This window comes from Pinus tabuliformis, chromosome 9 (assembly GCF_031772625.1).
Source record: "Pinus tabuliformis cultivar Carrire ecotype Pingquan chromosome 9, CPIR1, whole genome shotgun sequence".
Taxonomy (NCBI): domain Eukaryota; kingdom Viridiplantae; phylum Streptophyta; class Pinopsida; order Pinales; family Pinaceae; genus Pinus; species Pinus tabuliformis.
Window position 1 is genome coordinate 1,701,953,248 of NC_142307.1, and position 18,151 is coordinate 1,701,971,398.

At 38.3% G+C, this 18,151-nt stretch overlaps 1 pseudogene; it reads right to left on the reverse strand.

The window, feature by feature from the left end:
* Positions 1-1,817: 1,817 nt before the first annotated feature.
* Positions 1,818-2,332, reverse strand: LOC149155442 (uncharacterized; annotated as a pseudogene).
* Between the last annotated feature and the right edge of the window lie 15,819 nt (positions 2,333-18,151).

The window sequence follows — 18,151 nt, forward strand, 5'->3', positions numbered from 1 at the left end:
AATTACAAGCTTGAGTTGTGACATGAAGTTATGAGTTTTGATCTATGGACTTGGTCAATGGCTATGAGGTTTGATGAAGTTGGCAGAACCTCACATTTTTTTTAAGGTTCGCCAAAATTCGAACCTCAAGATTAAATTTCGATGAACCTTGTGACATAGAATGAAGTGATAAGGACATAAAGAGTCGTTGGTCTTACCCAATGGTACCCACACCCCATAGCAACCTATGTTGCAGTAATCAAATGTGCTTCATGAAGTATATTGTGGGTGGGCCTAAAACGATTGTTGTCCAAAAGTGAGATTAGAATGGAAATGGAGTGGGTATAAGCTATGAACAGTTCTTGTCCTATGGATGTAGAAAGGAAAAGGCATTGAATGCAAGCAAGGTAGAGAGTAGGTAGGGTAGCAAGTAGCAACCCCTTAACAACTGTGGGAAATTCACATGGTTAAGACATAATTGTAAACTTTATATGTAATTTATACATTGTTATAGCTACCCATTGCTGAAAGGCACCCGAAGGTGCTCAAAGGAGGAGCGTCTGCACACTAGCAAAGCTATGAGGTTCCCCTAATAGATATCTGCGTATACCATGGATGTTTTAAAATTGATGGGGAAGTAGACTCAATTGGTATTCCTATTCTAGGATATTGCTGCAATGGACATGTTCTGTTCTCATTCAATATTGGACAGGTATTCGTAAACTGCAACAAGAAATAAAGGAGATCAATGCACTTCTATCACCAATCTAGACTTCCATTCTGCTGTGAGAGGCAACAATGTGCTCGTCAGCTTTACACTTGCTTATTAGCATATTATAAGCATTGAGAGAGAATACTAACCTTGTAACAGAGAATAAACTGCCGACAAAACTTTGAAAACTAGTGGCGACAAAAGAGCTGGAAACTCCATTGCATTGGCTTTAGCTCCTGTATGTAAATATTCAAGCCATCAAAAAATACAAAAAATGGCGAGGAAGTAGAAACTGATTGAAGACGTAACTATCATGAATACCAAATCAAATAGTGAATGAGTTAAAAATAATTGAAGACACGAATGACATGAATACCAACTCATTGTGAAGGCATTGTTTGTTGATAAGTTGGCCCATCAATTCTCCATATTCTCCTCTACCAAAGCTCTCAGCACTCTCTTTCAATCTCAATTATAAATTACATGAATACCAACTCACTGTGAAGGCACAATTTGTTGATAAGTTGGCTCATCAATTCTCCATATTCTCCTCTGCCAAATATCTCAGCTCTGTCTTTCAATCTCAGTTATCATAGATTCACAATCTCAGTTAGCACAGATTCACAGACATGTGACATAAACATCCACACATATACACAACACACATTTCAAAAAATATAACAGTACATGGGTAGGTAGTACATGGGAATATGACTGATAGAGAGTATATTTAAAAACCTTATTTAAAAAACATAAATGTAAATGGCTTTCTTTTTAAGATACTAATATTTTGGAATCTATTTGTCTCAAACTGTGTGTTTACATTTCTTCCATAATAATTGCTAAATGTGAAGCTTATTATATATGCTTTGTCCCTATACAAAAATGATGAGTCAATATGCGTCCTGTCATGAGCTATATGGGTAGCATTCATCAAAGAATCTACCAAGGCTATATGCTAGGCAGACCTTGCACTTTCTCCATAATGTTTTAATTTGGATTGTCGAAAGGAAACTACACAACCTCCCTCAACAATCTAACATCATAGAATACAAACTCTGCTTGACATATAACCTTTGGCTAAGACTTCAATTATGCATTCATTTCAAATTTATTTCTTTGTTTTTCACATTTCAAGCACCTTCACTTGTTGTTGCAACTACTCCAGTAATCCTGCCTCGGCCCACTGCTTAGGACAACCCTTACCATCAACGTACTCCAACGACATACAATGTTGGATACCTAACAGCCCTTCTAACTTGGAGCACCCATGAACATTTAATACCCGAAGCTTTGTTAGTTCGACCAATCCCCGTATTCTCTTCAGCTTCACACAATATATGCCTACAACTCTTTCAAAGATACCAACGTTTCAATACGTGGCAGCTCCTCTACATTTTTTCACCTACTAATGTCCAACACTTGAAGTTTTGGAAGACCAGAAAACCCTTCTATTTTCCTCAAGTTAGAGCAATTAGTCAATTCCAGTTTTATCAGAGTCTTTGGCAACGTTCCAACTTCCACCAAATGATTACAAAACCTGAGGGAGACATATTTAAGGATGGGGCAGACACCTGTGGCAAATGAGACCTCTGATAATTTCGTGTTATAAACTTCTAAGACTTGTAGCCTAGGCATGCAGTTGTCATTGGGAGATTCTAAATTATTCAATGTTTACAACCGGTAATTCAATACTCTCAACCAGTCAACTGAGTCAACAGTCGAATAGTCACCGACAAATGTTTCAATTCACTGCAATTCTCGAGCCTCAATTCCTTTAAGATCTTTAAGTGACCAAGTGAAAGTGGTAGACTGTCCAACAAAGGGCTCCCTATTTCTAGAACTTCTAAATCACCCAAGTCTCCAATTTCATTTGGAAATTCTTTTATGTTTGTACCCCTAAAATCTAATTTTTTTAGGTACTTTTGATATTTTATTTGCGTAGGTAATATTTCAATGTTCTTACAATAGGAAACATCTAAACATTCAAGAGTTCTAATGTTTCCCAGTGTTTCGATAGAGACTGTTAAATTATAGCACCAACTCAAATCAAGATATTTAAGATGAATTAAATTACCAAAAGAACCTGGAAGCATCTGCAACTGTAGGAGTGGGACAGACCTTTGTATTTCAGGTTTATTAAATTACCGAAAGACTTTGGAAGCACCTGCAAATGAGAAGAGTGAGACAGATCAATGTAATGCAAGTTTATTAAGTACCCAAAGGAATCTGGTAGTTACTTTAGATTTGGGAAACTTGTTAACTCTAGTCGTTTCAAAGAAACCAAAACAAAATTCATCTGGCAAAGTTTTAAGATTAATCTTATGGAGGACAATCAATTCGAGGTGCTTAAGGTGCCCTATTGATTTTGGTAACTTTGAAAGGGGAGAATAAATAACTAACTATCGCAACAGCAAAGGTGCCTGCAAAATGTTCCAGGGTTTTAATTGTGAGAAAGAATTTGATGATTAGCTTCTGCAAAACCATTTAAATTCGTTTCATATCCTACTATGCAAAATCAATAACGAATAAACACATACTTTAAATCACCAAAATTTTATTTACCTAATATCCAGATTGCCACAATGATTTCAATTTTTCCCCCGCACTTCTAAAACCCTAAGGTTCTTCATAACTATCCAAGAAGGCATAGAAAACCAGGGGCATTATTCCAACGAAGCCATATAAGGTTTGGTAATCACACCCTCCTCAAAAATCGCTCCACCAGATCACCTCTACTATCAAGAAGTTGCAACTTCTTCATAGAAATGCCACGATAAACTGTATTGTGGAAAAGATTCCTCACGCAGTGCTGAATCAGCTGGTGACTCCAGCTTTTGTAGCATGATATTTGAGAGCTCTTGTCATTTCTATCTGGGTTATCAAGACCAGCCACCCTAATTCCACGCACTTTCGTGGTTGTCTGTTTATTGGTGAAATACAAGGATAAGAAAATTTACAGACATTTATATCAAACAATTTATAAAGATTTGATTGATGTGGGCACTTACATATGAGAAATGCTCCAACAAATAATTAATGTTCTCTATCCAACACGAAATACGACAGGCCAATCCTGAAGCCTCCGCAATTTCTCTTCCCATATCTCTAAGTTTTTCATGCATTCTTGTTTTCAATAACCTCCATGAGACATCTCTTATGTAGATGTTCAAACCCCAGCGAATCTTTCTAGCCTGATCCGTCCCATATTCTTATTGCCATATCCCTTTCTTCTCCTACAAAGAAGTAGGTGATGTCCAAGAATATCTGTTGTTCATCTTGATTAAGCGCATCGTAACTAATTTTAAGTTTCATTCAGATCTCAAAGGGAATTATTTGTTCAAGTCTATTCAATAGGGCTTCCCAATATGATAGCTCTTCTTTGCCATTAAGGAGTGCCCCAAAAACTTTCAAAGACAAAGGCAACCTAGCACAGGCTTTTATGAACTTCTCTACGAGATAGTCAAACCCTAGAAGTGGATAGGGCTGGCTAAAGGCATGAAAGAAAAAGAGTTCCTAGGACTGTTGTGCATCAAGGCCTGTTAATTTATAAATTGATGTGTTTTCAACTCCTGAATCTGTGAGAACAGTTTTGTCTCTATATGTAATAAAAATTAAGCTATCTGCCCTAAGTACACTTTGAACCGACAAAAATGCATCCAGCTGATTTGCCTAATCTATGTCATCAAAAACTATGAAAGCATTAGAACATGAGATATTTCTTTTAAGAATTTATATGCCTTCATAGACGCTGTCTATATGAATATCAAAGTGATTCAAGCTGTTTAGAAGTTCACTCTGCAAATGATGTAATGAACATTTATTTGCATTTTCCCTAATATCAAATAAAAAGTAAGATTTACTGTCATTTGACCTCTTCTTGTTGAAGAGTTCTTTCACCAGGGTTGTCTTTCCAACCCTGCCCAACCCAACAATCCTCACGACCTGAACCTTACCACTCTCCTGCTGCTGCTACAATAGGACTCTATTTTCAAAATCCTTCACCTTTTCCTCTAAAGTAGTTTGATATTTGGCAACATTGAATATCGGTTTTTTCACCTGTTCAACATGCATTCAACCACTTCATCTAGCAACTCCCCTTTGTCTCTGGTTATTCACAAGAAAATAAATATGGCTAATTAGAAACATTAACCTATGTATATCTAATCAGCGCGAAGTACTACAATACTCAGAGGGGAGGGTTGAGATCTCACCCATTATATGCGTCCAAATCGAAACTCCTTATTTCTACAACACGAGAAAGGGCATCTCTCTAGGTTTAAATGCTGGTGGAGTCATATCACAGTTTACCTTCACCCTTTTGCGTGATTTCTAAGCTGCATAGATCTTGAGCATACACTCCATCTTTGCCCTGCGACAAACGAAGATCATCTGGTTTTACACCTTAAAACACCGAAATAATAGGAGCCTTCGACTCCAACATCAGGAAGATATCATTCAAACACAAAGTCGATGTTGCATATGTATGAGAGAAAATAGCCACATGGACTGAGGCAGTTCTAATGGCAATGTCTATTTCTGAAGAAAAATTCCCCCCTCATACAATTCCAGTTGTTCCAAAAAGACTCGGATTCCGTGTAAACGAAGGCGATGGTAGAGATGGCTAGCCAAGGTTTTCTTAACATCCGGCCCTTTGTGATTGATAAATACATCACAATAGAAGTTGCGATTACTGTGGGAATTCGATGAGGTGGAGACTGTCGTTGCAGTCGCGAAGGACGAGGCGTCAATTGCTGAAACTGCAGGACGAAGATTGTGAGAACGAGGAAGTGAACTTTCAATTTATATTCCAATTTCAGTTTCGGGAGGGTTTTGGGGGCATGAGGATATAGGGGATGCCATTGCCAATGCCAATTTGTCTATACAAACAAAAATTGGAGCCGGTAAACTGAAACAGCCATAAACTCCACGAAACCATAAACGGAAACAACCATAAACTCCACTAACTCTCCCGAAAGATCGGCACACAGATTTCATGTGGAGAGTGAACTATTGGCCTAATTAACTAATAACTAATGCGATAACGTTTTTTAAGGTTTTTTAATGTTTTAAAACATTTTTTATTAAATTAGACAGCTGATTTTTGTTCAATCGTCTAACAAAAGATCTAACGACTACGATTAGGACAGAAAGGCATTTGGGGGAGTTCATTTTAGAGGGAAACTCCTTACGGCGTAATTATATAGTAATATGTTATGAACTATAGTTATGGTTATGTTGTAACATGATATATATATATACACACATGATTAGGACAGAAAGGCATTTGGGGGAGTTCATTTCAGAGGGAAACGCCTTACGGCGTAATTATAGAGTATGTAATTATGTTATGAACTATAGTTATGGTTATGTTGTAACATGATATATATATATATATATATATATATATATATATATATATATATATATATATATATATGAGATTTTAACTTTAAAGATTAACATTTTATTTAAAAGCTAGAATGGTACTATATTTATTATTAGAAAATATTTAAAATATAAATTAATTTAAATTTAAAATAATAAAATAAAGTAAAATTTCTTATTTTATAAATAGAGGTTCACTATGAGCAACCATATTCATTATGTCAATCTCAAGCTCCTAATTTTCTTATTTATTGGTTATAGTTTTGTTGTTTTCTATTTTGGATTTTTTTGGATTATATTTTGTAAAATTTGATAGAAATTTAAAAAGAATTTTAAATAACAAAGAATTAAAAAAATGAAAATTTATTTCACAAAAAGTGTAAAGAAAAAATTTATAACCTAAAATAATTAGAAAAAAAATTAATTTTACTTTTGAAAATAAAAAAATATACATTTAATACACAAAACATTGCAAGTAAGAAACACATTTAAAACTTAAATTATAGTTTTTTTTTTTTTTATGGTTTCGAAGGATCTTTTTTTTCTTGGTTGGTTTTACGATTTTCTAAGTTTTTTTGAAGGTTTTTTTTGTTGTTTTCGTATTTTTTGTATGTTTTTTCTTGTTTTTTTAATTAATTGGTTTTCATAGTTTTTGTACATGTTTCTTTTATTATTATTAATTTGTTACACTTTTCAAAACAAATTAAATAAGAAAGGCAAAGGATAGAGTACCTACCTTCATTTGATCCTTTGCGATGTTGGCAGGGTTGTTGGCAAGATTGATTTGAACACACTATTGCTCGATCGAGCTCCAATAATCTAAGTCAAGCTAATCTAAAACTCTTGGTCGAGCTCCTGAAATCTATGTAAATGGCGTACAAATACCATGCAAGTGGTATATATTAAAAAAAGGGCTCGATCAAGCACTATAACTCAATGAAGGGTTAGCTTTTAACCCTCCATTGAGCTACCATTTTAGAGCCCAAGGAGGTCAATTGAGCATTGTCGCACGGAATGAGTCGATCTTGCGGACAAGATAGACCTTCCTAGAATCTAAAGGAGACCTAACGACAAGAAAACCAACCAGACACTATCTTTCTCTAAATATGCTTCAATAAACAATAGCAAACAAGTGTTTTTAGGGCCTACCTTTGGTCCAACGCAAGCTTGTGGATGCCCTCGCTCTTTTGATCCAAATGAGCTCCTTTTCGTGAATCTACAAACACAAACAAGGCAAACAAATTAAATAGCACCTGAAAAACCAATTGCATAAAACATATTTAACATGAAAGTCAAGGAGTCCATGAAACAAATAACATAAGATACTTGTTGAGAAAAATGAGTTTGATTGTATTAATTCAAAAGAAGAAGAACTTTACAACCTTTGCCTTGACGCTGTACAAGCTCCTCCCAGGGTTCAACAAGATGTCTCCTCTACATTGACAAGCTTCACTCACTCTCCAATTGAACCAAGAGGTATGTTATCTCTCCTCTCAAGCTCAACCAAAGAGTCTTAATTTCACCAACATTTACCCTCAAAATGTTCAGCTTCTAACCTCTCTAGTCCTCACCCCAATGCCTGTATTTATAGCGCAATGGAGGGAAGTTACTAGGTCCTCGTTCAAAGGGATAAAGCCCTCCTTCAAAGGGATAGCTCCTTTAGTCAAGGGATTAGCTCCTTCTCTTTTGGGATGCATGAACCACCTCAGAGCGAACAATCCACGTCAAAATTCCTTCTAGAAAACTCTAGAATTAATCCAAAGTGAGTTTTTTAAGATAAAACTTGTGCCTTTTGACTTTCACAGGGGTCCGCACCTACACCATTAGGGACAGAGCAGTTAGGTACACAACTTTTGTACACAGAAGGTGCGGGACCGCAGGTGACCATGAGAGAAAGTGCGGAACCAGAGTTACATTGATTTTTAATGTCTTTCTCCCACTTCCAAAGCTTGATTTGAAGAGCTGAGGTCTTAGACTTGCTTAGGAGGACAATACAAGTGATGATAGACCCATACTGACTGCAAATAATCATGGTGATGATATTTTAGTGTAACAGATTGCCCCCTAAAGTGCGAAGTCTGTAGTAGATGAGGATTTCATTTATCATATAGGAAGAGTGAAGTACTTTATCATTTCGAGGATCATCTTGTGGAGAGCCTAGTCAGAACCTATAAAAACATTCAATGCAAGATATATATATATATATGAGATCATATCATCGCTGAGGTAGGCATTCCCATACTCAGATCAAAACTAACTAGAAAACTATCTACTACTCTGATATAGGAATGATCTTGTAAAACATCACAAGTATGGACTCATGTGAACATAGTAGGGACGCAGTCATATGTTTATAAATAGTCCACAATACAATGAATACAAAATTCCTCGCAGCCCGGACGGTAGAAACTAGATCCAGGGTCTTCATTTCTACTTCCCGAGAAAGTACGATTCTATCCATGCAAATAAATGTGTTGATGTCGAACATGGTAGAAACCACTTGATTACCAGTCAATGATTTAAACTATTAACAAGTGTGAGAGAAACCACCAGTGATGTCAATGGCTCTCAAAGTACCCAGTACAATCCATAAGATGTGAGTAAATGTGTTGATGTCGAACATATCACGGAATCCTTCGATCGAAAGTCAATGATGTAAATTTTCGTCAAAGACGAGAAACCTACCATTGAGGCATGCAGATCTCAAGGTACTGACGATTTCTAGATCATCTTTCTAGATAATGAGCTGATGTCGATAGAAAGCGATCCGTCGTAGGCAAGCCCACAACACGAAATCATAGATCAAGTTGAAGAAATTTAGTTGCAAGGACTGACTCAGGGATCGTCAAGATGGATGACAGATATTTTTACATATGAATGGCTTACTGGCAGTGACCTCTTGAACACATAACGACACGACAGATGGCTTGTTAACAATTGACCCAAAGTTAATACCCAGAAACCGGCTGAAGACTTTCAATGTGGTTTGATCAACTGTTAGGCAAGGGATTTCCCAACCCAGGTGAATAAAAGTGTCATGTTCAAGAGTGGTTACAAAGTATGACAAACAGGCTCATTTTCCTCTCTTTTCCCCCACCATTTCTAGCAAGTACCTATTTATTTTTGACAAGCTTGAGGAGGATAACATTTGCTTGGTTATAAGCTCATCCTTCGGATGAGTCCAACTTAGTTTAAATTCGAACCCTAAGAAGGAGTGGTTCGTTCCCGTTTGTAATTGAACAGGTCCTTTACTGTGAAATTTTAACAAGTCCAGTATAGGAGAAACTCGACGTTTTTCAATTTTAGAGAGTCTAAAAAAACTTAAGAAGACTCCAGGGTTGACCTTTTTCATAAATTTGTGTCTCCCAAGCCCAAAAAAGTATAAAATAATACTTGAGAGAACCGCTTGATCTTTTACGACCAAGGAGTGCTTTTCGTTATTAGTGTCTCTGATCCGAAAAAGTAAAAAAGCGATCAACAACACGTCATTTTATAACCAATATCGAATTTGAAACGACAAAAATCCGGCAATCTTTTCATGTTTTACGGTCGGAAAAGAGTTGTAAGTGGACCGTCTTTTAATTCCGTTTTAACGAGTGTAAAAGAAACGCTCGGCAATCTTTTCATGTTTTAGGAGTCAGAAAAGGGCTTAAAGATGACTCTACTTGTTTTTTCATTGAAAATGATAGATTTCGCCTGAATAATCCTTTATTCTGCACAAAAACACAAACATTACTCATACCTGTTTGAAATGGATAAAATAGTTGCAAAATACCTTTTCAAAGTGAAACATAAACAAATTTGTGATTTATTTACTCAAAAAACTTATAAAAAGGGCCTTTGTCAATTCATTTTTACCGTTTGAGTTTGGGTGAGAAAATAGTGCTTTTGCTTAGAAAACTTCCCATGAAGATTGTGGAAAATCCAACCGTCGGAATTGAGCGCTGTCTTCTCCAGGTAATCCACATAATCCTACTCTTCATTTTCAATCGTTTAGTTTTTTTATTTAGTCCCTCATTTCATTTTTTGGGAGGGTTTTTAGGCGCAAAACCCGCGCACGAGGGTCCGCAGGTTTACCATTGCGGACCAACGGACCCCGACTTTTTCTCCATTGGGAAAAAGCTCGGGGTCCGCACCTTCCGTGTAGACAAAGTGCGGACTCATGCACTGTGTCTAACGCAGAGGGTGCGTACCCCGCCGCAAGGGTTTTGAACCCAAAATTTCTCACAAATGGACCAATCAAAATGTTTTCTATCATTTTAATTCATCTTTATACTTGATGCAGAGAGTATGTCATGCTAGATTGGCGTGAATGAGAGCATGAGGACATGGATACTGCCGCATGGAATCATCAGCCTTCACTTGATGCTTTGAGGGCATGCAGACTGTACAAATTCTGGACCATTCCTGGCATGAGGGCTCAGGTAGATTTCTTACAGTGGCTGGTTGACAGATGGAGCATACAGGACCAGTGTTTTTTCATTGGCGGGCACCGGCTCGAAATCGAGCCGGAGGACATTTATTTCTTGACTGGTTTGCCTAAGAGAGGCGAAGACTTGACTCTATATGGGACTAGGCCAGGTGGCCAGTCTGTCGATAGCCTCCGGCTAGAGTACTGCAACAGCCAGGCTAAAGACAAAGGGATAGACATAAAGACCATATCCCGTCCTGAGCTCATGGTGATTGCGTTTACTGTCACCAGACTTTGTGGAGCCGCCGCATTACATATTGCCATCGGATCCTAGATGTGTATGGCAGTTGATTGCTTTCGAGGCACCATCTTCAATTGGTGCAATGCAGTGTTGGCCAATGTGAAAGGCCAACTGACCAGGGCCAAGAGCAGATGACTAAAGACCTTTGGTTATGGGGCTTTGGTCGTGAGTTTTGGCCTGGAGAGGGTTCCTATGCTGATCCCACAACACCTTACTGTTGGAGCTGGGCTTCCTCGAGAGCCCAAACTGATGCGATGGGTTGCAGTCATGGCCCGTCACCCGGACGAGAGGACAGAAGTTGCTCGGTTCAAACCTGAGTATTTCCAATGGTTGGAAAGTCAGGTTTTTTCCATTCAGGATTTCCCTTACGCTGGGATGGATTTCCGTGGTGACCCAGACATGGCTCTTCCACCAGGAGAGCAGTGGGACGAGTCAGGTAAAATCCTCTTCAACTTTTCCTATTTAAATCTTTTATTTTTCCATCGTCTCAAAACTGATAGTAAAAATTTCAAATGCAGATGTGGGTCCACAACGACCAACCGCTCTCCGGCCTTTCGAGAGGAGGGAACCACTTGCACCCGCGCTAGCCCCACAGGATGAATCAACAGAGGTTTTGACTGAGTTGGAGAGTCATCTTGAGCATTTGACAGGAGATATTCCTGAGACCACTATAGATGACATTCCTCGTCGACTTCAGTGTTATGTGATTGGAGTCCCGGGACCTTTTAGGAGGTTCCTTTGCAAGGTGGCCCGGGCAGTGGTTTCTTATAGAGATCATCACCAGTGATAGGATGATCGCCTTTTGTGGGCACATGTGACATTTTTGTTTTTTGTACTTATCATTTATGCCGATCATAAGGTGTTTTTCAACCTATGATCGAAGACAATGTATTTTTTGACACACTTCTATATATATATATATATATCACTATTACTGGCTTATCTTGTAAATCATATTATGGAATGGTTTTAAATTTACAAGTATGATTATTGCAAATGTCTATTTAACATTCGAGAAGCAATTGCATCTGCTAATGTATTTAAAGACCTTGGAATATGCTGATATTCGATATAATCAAACTCACATTCCAAGAGACGCACTCTCAAAAATAATCTTAATAACACTGGATTTCTAATGGCATACACTCTATTAAGCTGTAACACAACGAGTTCAGAATCTAACCTCACTATCAAACTCTGAATCCCAAATGAAATAGATTCAGACAATAACTCAATCACTGCACTGTACTCTACAATGTTGTTTGTTGTTTGACCGAGGCTTACCCCGTGCATAGAAACTAACTCGTCAGAGGGCGAATAAATAACCCAAGCTGTGGAAGAGATATTCCATGTATTACGACAAGCACCATCAACAAATCCAATGTATGTTTGGAGAGGCATCGAGAGCTGCAATATCAAGAGTAAAACCAAGATAAGCAGGAAAAATGACGGAAAAACACTCTCTAAGCTAAGCACACTTTTGTTTTTAAACTAAAACACACCAGCTAGAAAGAAAAACTATCCTAACTAAAAATCTCCATACCCCATTATTTTAAGCATAGTACCTCTTCAAGTAAAGGCCATTTCTGGGTTTACCCAAAGAGTCCCCATCAAAGTCTACCAATTCATAGGCCCCTTTTGGTAGCTTTCGCTTAACAATATAGGGACCATGCCACATAGGAACGAATTTCTCAGTGCCTAATTTATCATTAGCTTGATCATACAATAACACTAGGTCTCCTTCCGAAAAATTTCGAGGGGTCACATTCCGATCATACTGAGCTTTCTTACATTTTGTGTGAGTCTCGATCGCCAATGCAGCATCACGTCGATTCTCATCTAATTGAGCTAAGTATAACAAATGCTTTTCCTCTTTGGAAGTAGCTGGAAGTAACTTGATGGCCATTTGCAGTGACGGGATTTCGCACTCAATGGGTAACACAGCTTCCAAACCATAGACTAGTTGGAAAGGAGTGAACCCTGTCGATGTTTTTACTGAAGTTCGGTACGCCCAAAGTGCTGAAAATAGCATGTTGTGCCAATTTGACCGATGAATCCCAATGATTCGTCGGAACATGATAACTAAAACTTTGTTGATGGATTCAACCAAACCATTTGCTTGTGGATAATAAGGAGTTGAACTATCGTGACGTAAACCAAGCTGGCCTGTAAGTTCGGTCATCATAACGTTTCGAAAATGACGCCCATGATCAGTGATTATTGCTTGTGGGACACCAAACCTAGCAATTATATGATTGAACACGAAAATTGCAGCTGTCTTGCCGTCTACCTCGAATGTAGGCATCTCCTCGGCCCACTTAGTAAAATAATCTACCGCAAGGATGATATACGCATGCCCCCCGGCTGAGTGAGGGTTACATGTAATAAAATCGATACCCCATTTGGCAAAAGGACCAACGACAATTATAGGGTGGAGAGGAGCACGTGGAGCGCGCATCTTACGATCAAAAATCTGGCAGTTGTGGCATTTTCGGACTGCCGTAATTCAATCTTTAAACAAGGACGACCAAAAATAGCCAGCGCGCAATATCTTTTGGGCTGTGGCATACCCAGACATATGACCACCACATGCTCCAGAGTGACAGTCATTTAGAACCCTCTCAGCCTCTTCGTGACTTAAGCAACGTCGAAAAATAGAGTCTGCCCCACGACGATAAAGAGTATCTCCAATAATTTTGAATTGTTGGGACTGGAATCGAATTTTCCGACGTTCCGACCTTGAAATTTCTGGCCGAAAGGATTGTGTCTGGAGATAGGTGATGATATCTCCATACCACGGATCTAAAGTGCTGATTAGAAACAAAGATTCGTCCGCAATGGGTTCCTCTGCCACAGTTTCCGTGCCAGCATGCGGGAAGTCACACATTAATTCTGCAAAAACTAAAGATTTCTTAGACTTAGATTTCTCAAACTCCAAGTCGAGCTCCTGTAGGATAACATGTTAGGATATTCCGACACATAGGAAATAGTTAAGTTCAACTTGGTCTAGTATAGAGTTAGGTATAGAGTTAGGTAAAGTGTGTTTCTTTACCGTTGTACATTTTGTAACTTACAATCCGACGGTCACGATATGTAGTGATCCGACGGTTCACTCTCTCCTTGGTATTACCGACACTTGATCTGTGGCTTGACACCCGATTGGTCCATGAGTTCTATTTAAAGCGCATGGAGGGTCATTGTTCGGGTAATCCGTGCATGAGAGAAGCTTATGTAGATTTTCATTCTTTGATTAATAAATTGCCTGTAGTAGCCACGTTGGCGCAGGCCGTGGACTGTTTCCCTCTTTGAGGGTTTTAACCACGTCAAAAATACCGGTGTATTGATCTGTGATCTGGTTGTGAGTGGTGTCCTTTTGGTGTTCTTTCTGAGGAACTTACCTTGTAAATTCCTACATGGTATCGGAGCTATTTGAGGGCCGCGTCCGTTGGTGATCCAAATCTGAAGCCGGTAGAACTGCATCCGATTGCCATTTCCTAGATCTGTTGTTTCTGACTGCTTTGGGGCCGAGAGGACTGCTCTGTTGTGTTCGGAGCATCTGTTCCAGTGAGGAACCCCTTTTGTTTCATGCGAAAAGGTTTCTGGTAGCCCTAGATGCATCATTTTTAAGATCTGGAGGTATACAGTCTTTATTTGCAGTTTACTGTTATTTTCTCTCTGCTTATTTCGGTTTCGGTTTATTTAGTTTTTTTTTAACAGGATCTATACCTTTCATTTCTATGTATGCTCTTTTCCTTGCGATTCTGTGCGATCTGGTAAATCAGAAATAGAAAGGAAGGATTTTTCTCATGCGTATGCTCTTTTCCCTGCACCTTGGTGTGATCTCGAAAAATTAGAAACATTGAGAAAAATGTTTAGTTTTTCGGCTAAAGCTAACTTTGAGCCGCAAGGTTCATTTTTTAAAATATCTAGTTTTTTGGCTAAAGCTAACTTCGAGCCATAAGGTTCATTTTCTTTGCATGTCCGTGTTGGGTTTTGTGTTTTGTGTTTTGTAGGGAAAAAGAGTTTTCTCAAGGCAAGCACACAAACCAAGCCCCCCCCCCTCCGTTCTCTCTCTCTCTCTCTCTCTCAAATTTTTTGTATAGATCAATTGGTTCAAAGCTATTTTAAGAGAGTAGAGATCTTGGGTTCAAGTCTCCATTTTGTGGGGGCAGATTTTTTCATTTCTGCACATTTGCGCACTTTGCCGGCAACTTCAACAAAATTTTTCAAAAAGCCATAACTTCTTCATTCGGAAGCCTTTTTCAGAGCCATTTTTTTTAAAACAGCCTAATTTTTCGAGATCTATCCATTGGAAGACTTACTTTCAGCATCTTCAGCTTCAGGTTTTTAAAAAAAAAATGGAATGTCCATGCCAAGTCATTCTTGACAGCACTAACTACTTCCAATGGATATCCTACATGGAAGATTTACTTAGAAGTAAAGGTCTCTACAGGATAGCCATAGACCAAGAGAAGAAACCAAAATATGAAGACAAGGCTACAAAATGGGAAAATAGACAAGATCAAGCACGTGGTTTGATAGGGATGTCTATTTCTCCTGATCTTAGATTCCATATTGCAGAACTTGAGACTCCTCATGAAGCATTGGAACAACTCACTAAAGTTTTTGGGATTAAAAACGAAATTAGAGCCCATCAACTTGAAACTGAGTTGCTTACATTGGATCCTAATAATTTTTCTTGCATTGAAGATTTCTTGTCCAAATTCAAGACCTTTAGATATCTCTTGGAAGGTGTTAAGGTTAAGAAAAAAGATAGTAACCTTACTTATTCCATCCTTACTAAGTTGGGACCAGCCTACTGTGTATTTGTTTCCACTTCCATTCTACAAGGGAAGCTTTCATTTGTCAAGGAAAAGACTACAAGGCCCCTTCCTTTGACTCTTTTTGTGATTCTTTAATAAGAGAACAAGAAAAAATCTTACACCTTGGTCTTCTTAATCTGGAAACTCTTCCAAGAAAGCGTTAGCTGCCCAACAGCAACCAAATTCAAAGAATCCTAAGAAGTCATATCCTAAAAAGAATGGTCCTAAACCAAACAAGGGTCCTAAGCAAACTCAGCCTCAAAATGAAATATCATTTCAGCAAAATGATAAGACCAATAAAAGAAAATGGAAGAAGACTGATAGACATTGTAACTTTTGTAATCGAGATGGCCACTTAGAATCTAAATTCTTTAAGAAGATGGAAGCCTTGGAAGCCGCAATGAAGAAACATAACATCCATGTGGAGCATTCTTCAACTTCAACTTCAACTTCATCTTCAGGAATGGCACTTTCTGCATGTCGCTGTCAATCATCTCAGTCTGGTTATGCATTAAATGTATCTTCTTCTTCTCATTCTGATGAGTGGCTCATTGATTCTGGAGCCTCTTATCACATGGCCAAAAACCAAGCCATGTTTTCTTCTTTAAATGATTGTAACACCAAAAATATATATGTTGGTGATGATATATCTCTTAATGTTGTAGGGACTGGAACTGTTCATCTAGACAATGGTCAATTTAATGATGTATTATGTGTTCCAACCTTATCCTGCAACCTTCTATCTGTATATCAGATAACTCATTCAGGTGAAGGTAAAATTGTTGAATTTTCACCTCATGATGTTGTAATCAAGGATCTGAGAGATCCTAAACAGATTCTAGCTACTGGTATTGCTGATGATTCCACAAGGTTGTATAAGTTTCACAACTTTGGGTCATCAAATCTTCCCTCAGTATTTGTTGCTCATAATGATGAAGTGAGCAAACTTTGGCATGAGCGATTTGGTCACTTAAACTATCGCTCCCTTCAGCATCTATGTAAAGAAAATATGGTGACAGGTCTTCCTATGGTATCTTGCAGAGATGGTGTTTGTTCCGGATGTGTACTCGGAAAACATCATCAGGACAGTTTTGAAAAACGTGCCTCTTGGCATGCCTCAGCCCCTTTACAACTTGTGCACAGTGATTTATGTGGTCCACTTCCTGTTGCTTCATTCTCTGGCTACAAGTATTTCTTAACTTTCATTGATGATTTCTCCAGACGCACTTGGGTATACTTCTTAAAACTCAAGAGCGAAGTTTTTAACACTTTCTTGGCCTTCAAAGCCTTTTTTGAAAAACAATCTGGACATCAAATTCTTAACCTAAGAACTGATAATGGTGGAGAATATGTTAAAAACACATTCATCAACTTTTGCACCGAAAATGGAATTCAAATGCAACATACTGTTACATACACTCCACAACAAAATGGTGTAGCTGAAAGGAAAAATCGCACCTTAAAGGAAATGGCTAATTGTATGTTGCAATCTAAAGGACTCAGTCTTAGTTTTTGGGCCGAAGCAATTAATTGTGAAAATTATATAATCAATCGCACTCCTACTAAGGTTCTAAAGAATATCACTCCAGAAGAAGCTTGGAGTTCCATTAAACCAGATGTAAGTCACTTTCGTGTTTTTGGAAGTGAAGCATGGGCCCATATTCCATATGAAAAGCATAAAGCTTTAGAACCTAAGAGTGAGAAATGTACTTTTGTTGGATATTCTAAAGATGTAAAAGGTTATAGACTTATTCCATTTAAGTCCAAAAATGTTATCATTAGAAGAGATGTAAAATTTGATGAAAATAAATCGGCCTGTGAGCCTAGTCTGGCGGATGTGCCACCTCTTCCTATCTCTTCTACTTTTGAAAACATTTCTTCTTCAGATGATGAAAGTGAGGATGAAAATCCTCCCCCAGCTTCTCAGGATCCTCAACTTCCAAGATGGGTCCGTGCTACTCGAGATGCAGCAGGTGATCTTGCCTGAGATCCTATAGATCAGCGACGTACACGTTCTCAGTTTGAAAGAACCTCTTCTTTACTGGCTCAAGCTCCAGTAAATCATGATCCTGACACTTTTGCAGAAGCTTCAGGCCATCCACATTGGGAAGCAGCTATGAATGAAGAATATCATTCATTGTTGGCAAATGATACATGGGATCTTGTTCCTCTACCAAAGGGACACAAACTTGTTAGATGTAAATGGGTTTACAGAACCAAGTATGGACCCGATGGGAAAATTGATAAACATAAAGCTCGTCTTGTTGCTAAGGGCTTTTCACAGGTTGAAGGCATTGACTACATTGAAACCTTCTCCCCTGTTGCCAAAATGAACTCTATCCGCCTTGTTCTTTCCCTTGCTGCCTCTTTAAAATGGGAAGTCCATCAGATGGATGTTAAATCTGCCTTCTTGCATGGGGACTTGCATGAAGAAATCTATATGGAACAACCCATTGGCTTCATCCAAATAGACTCCAGCCTTGTATGTCGACTTAAGAAATCTCTTTATGGTCTCAAGCAAGCTCCTCGGGCTTGGT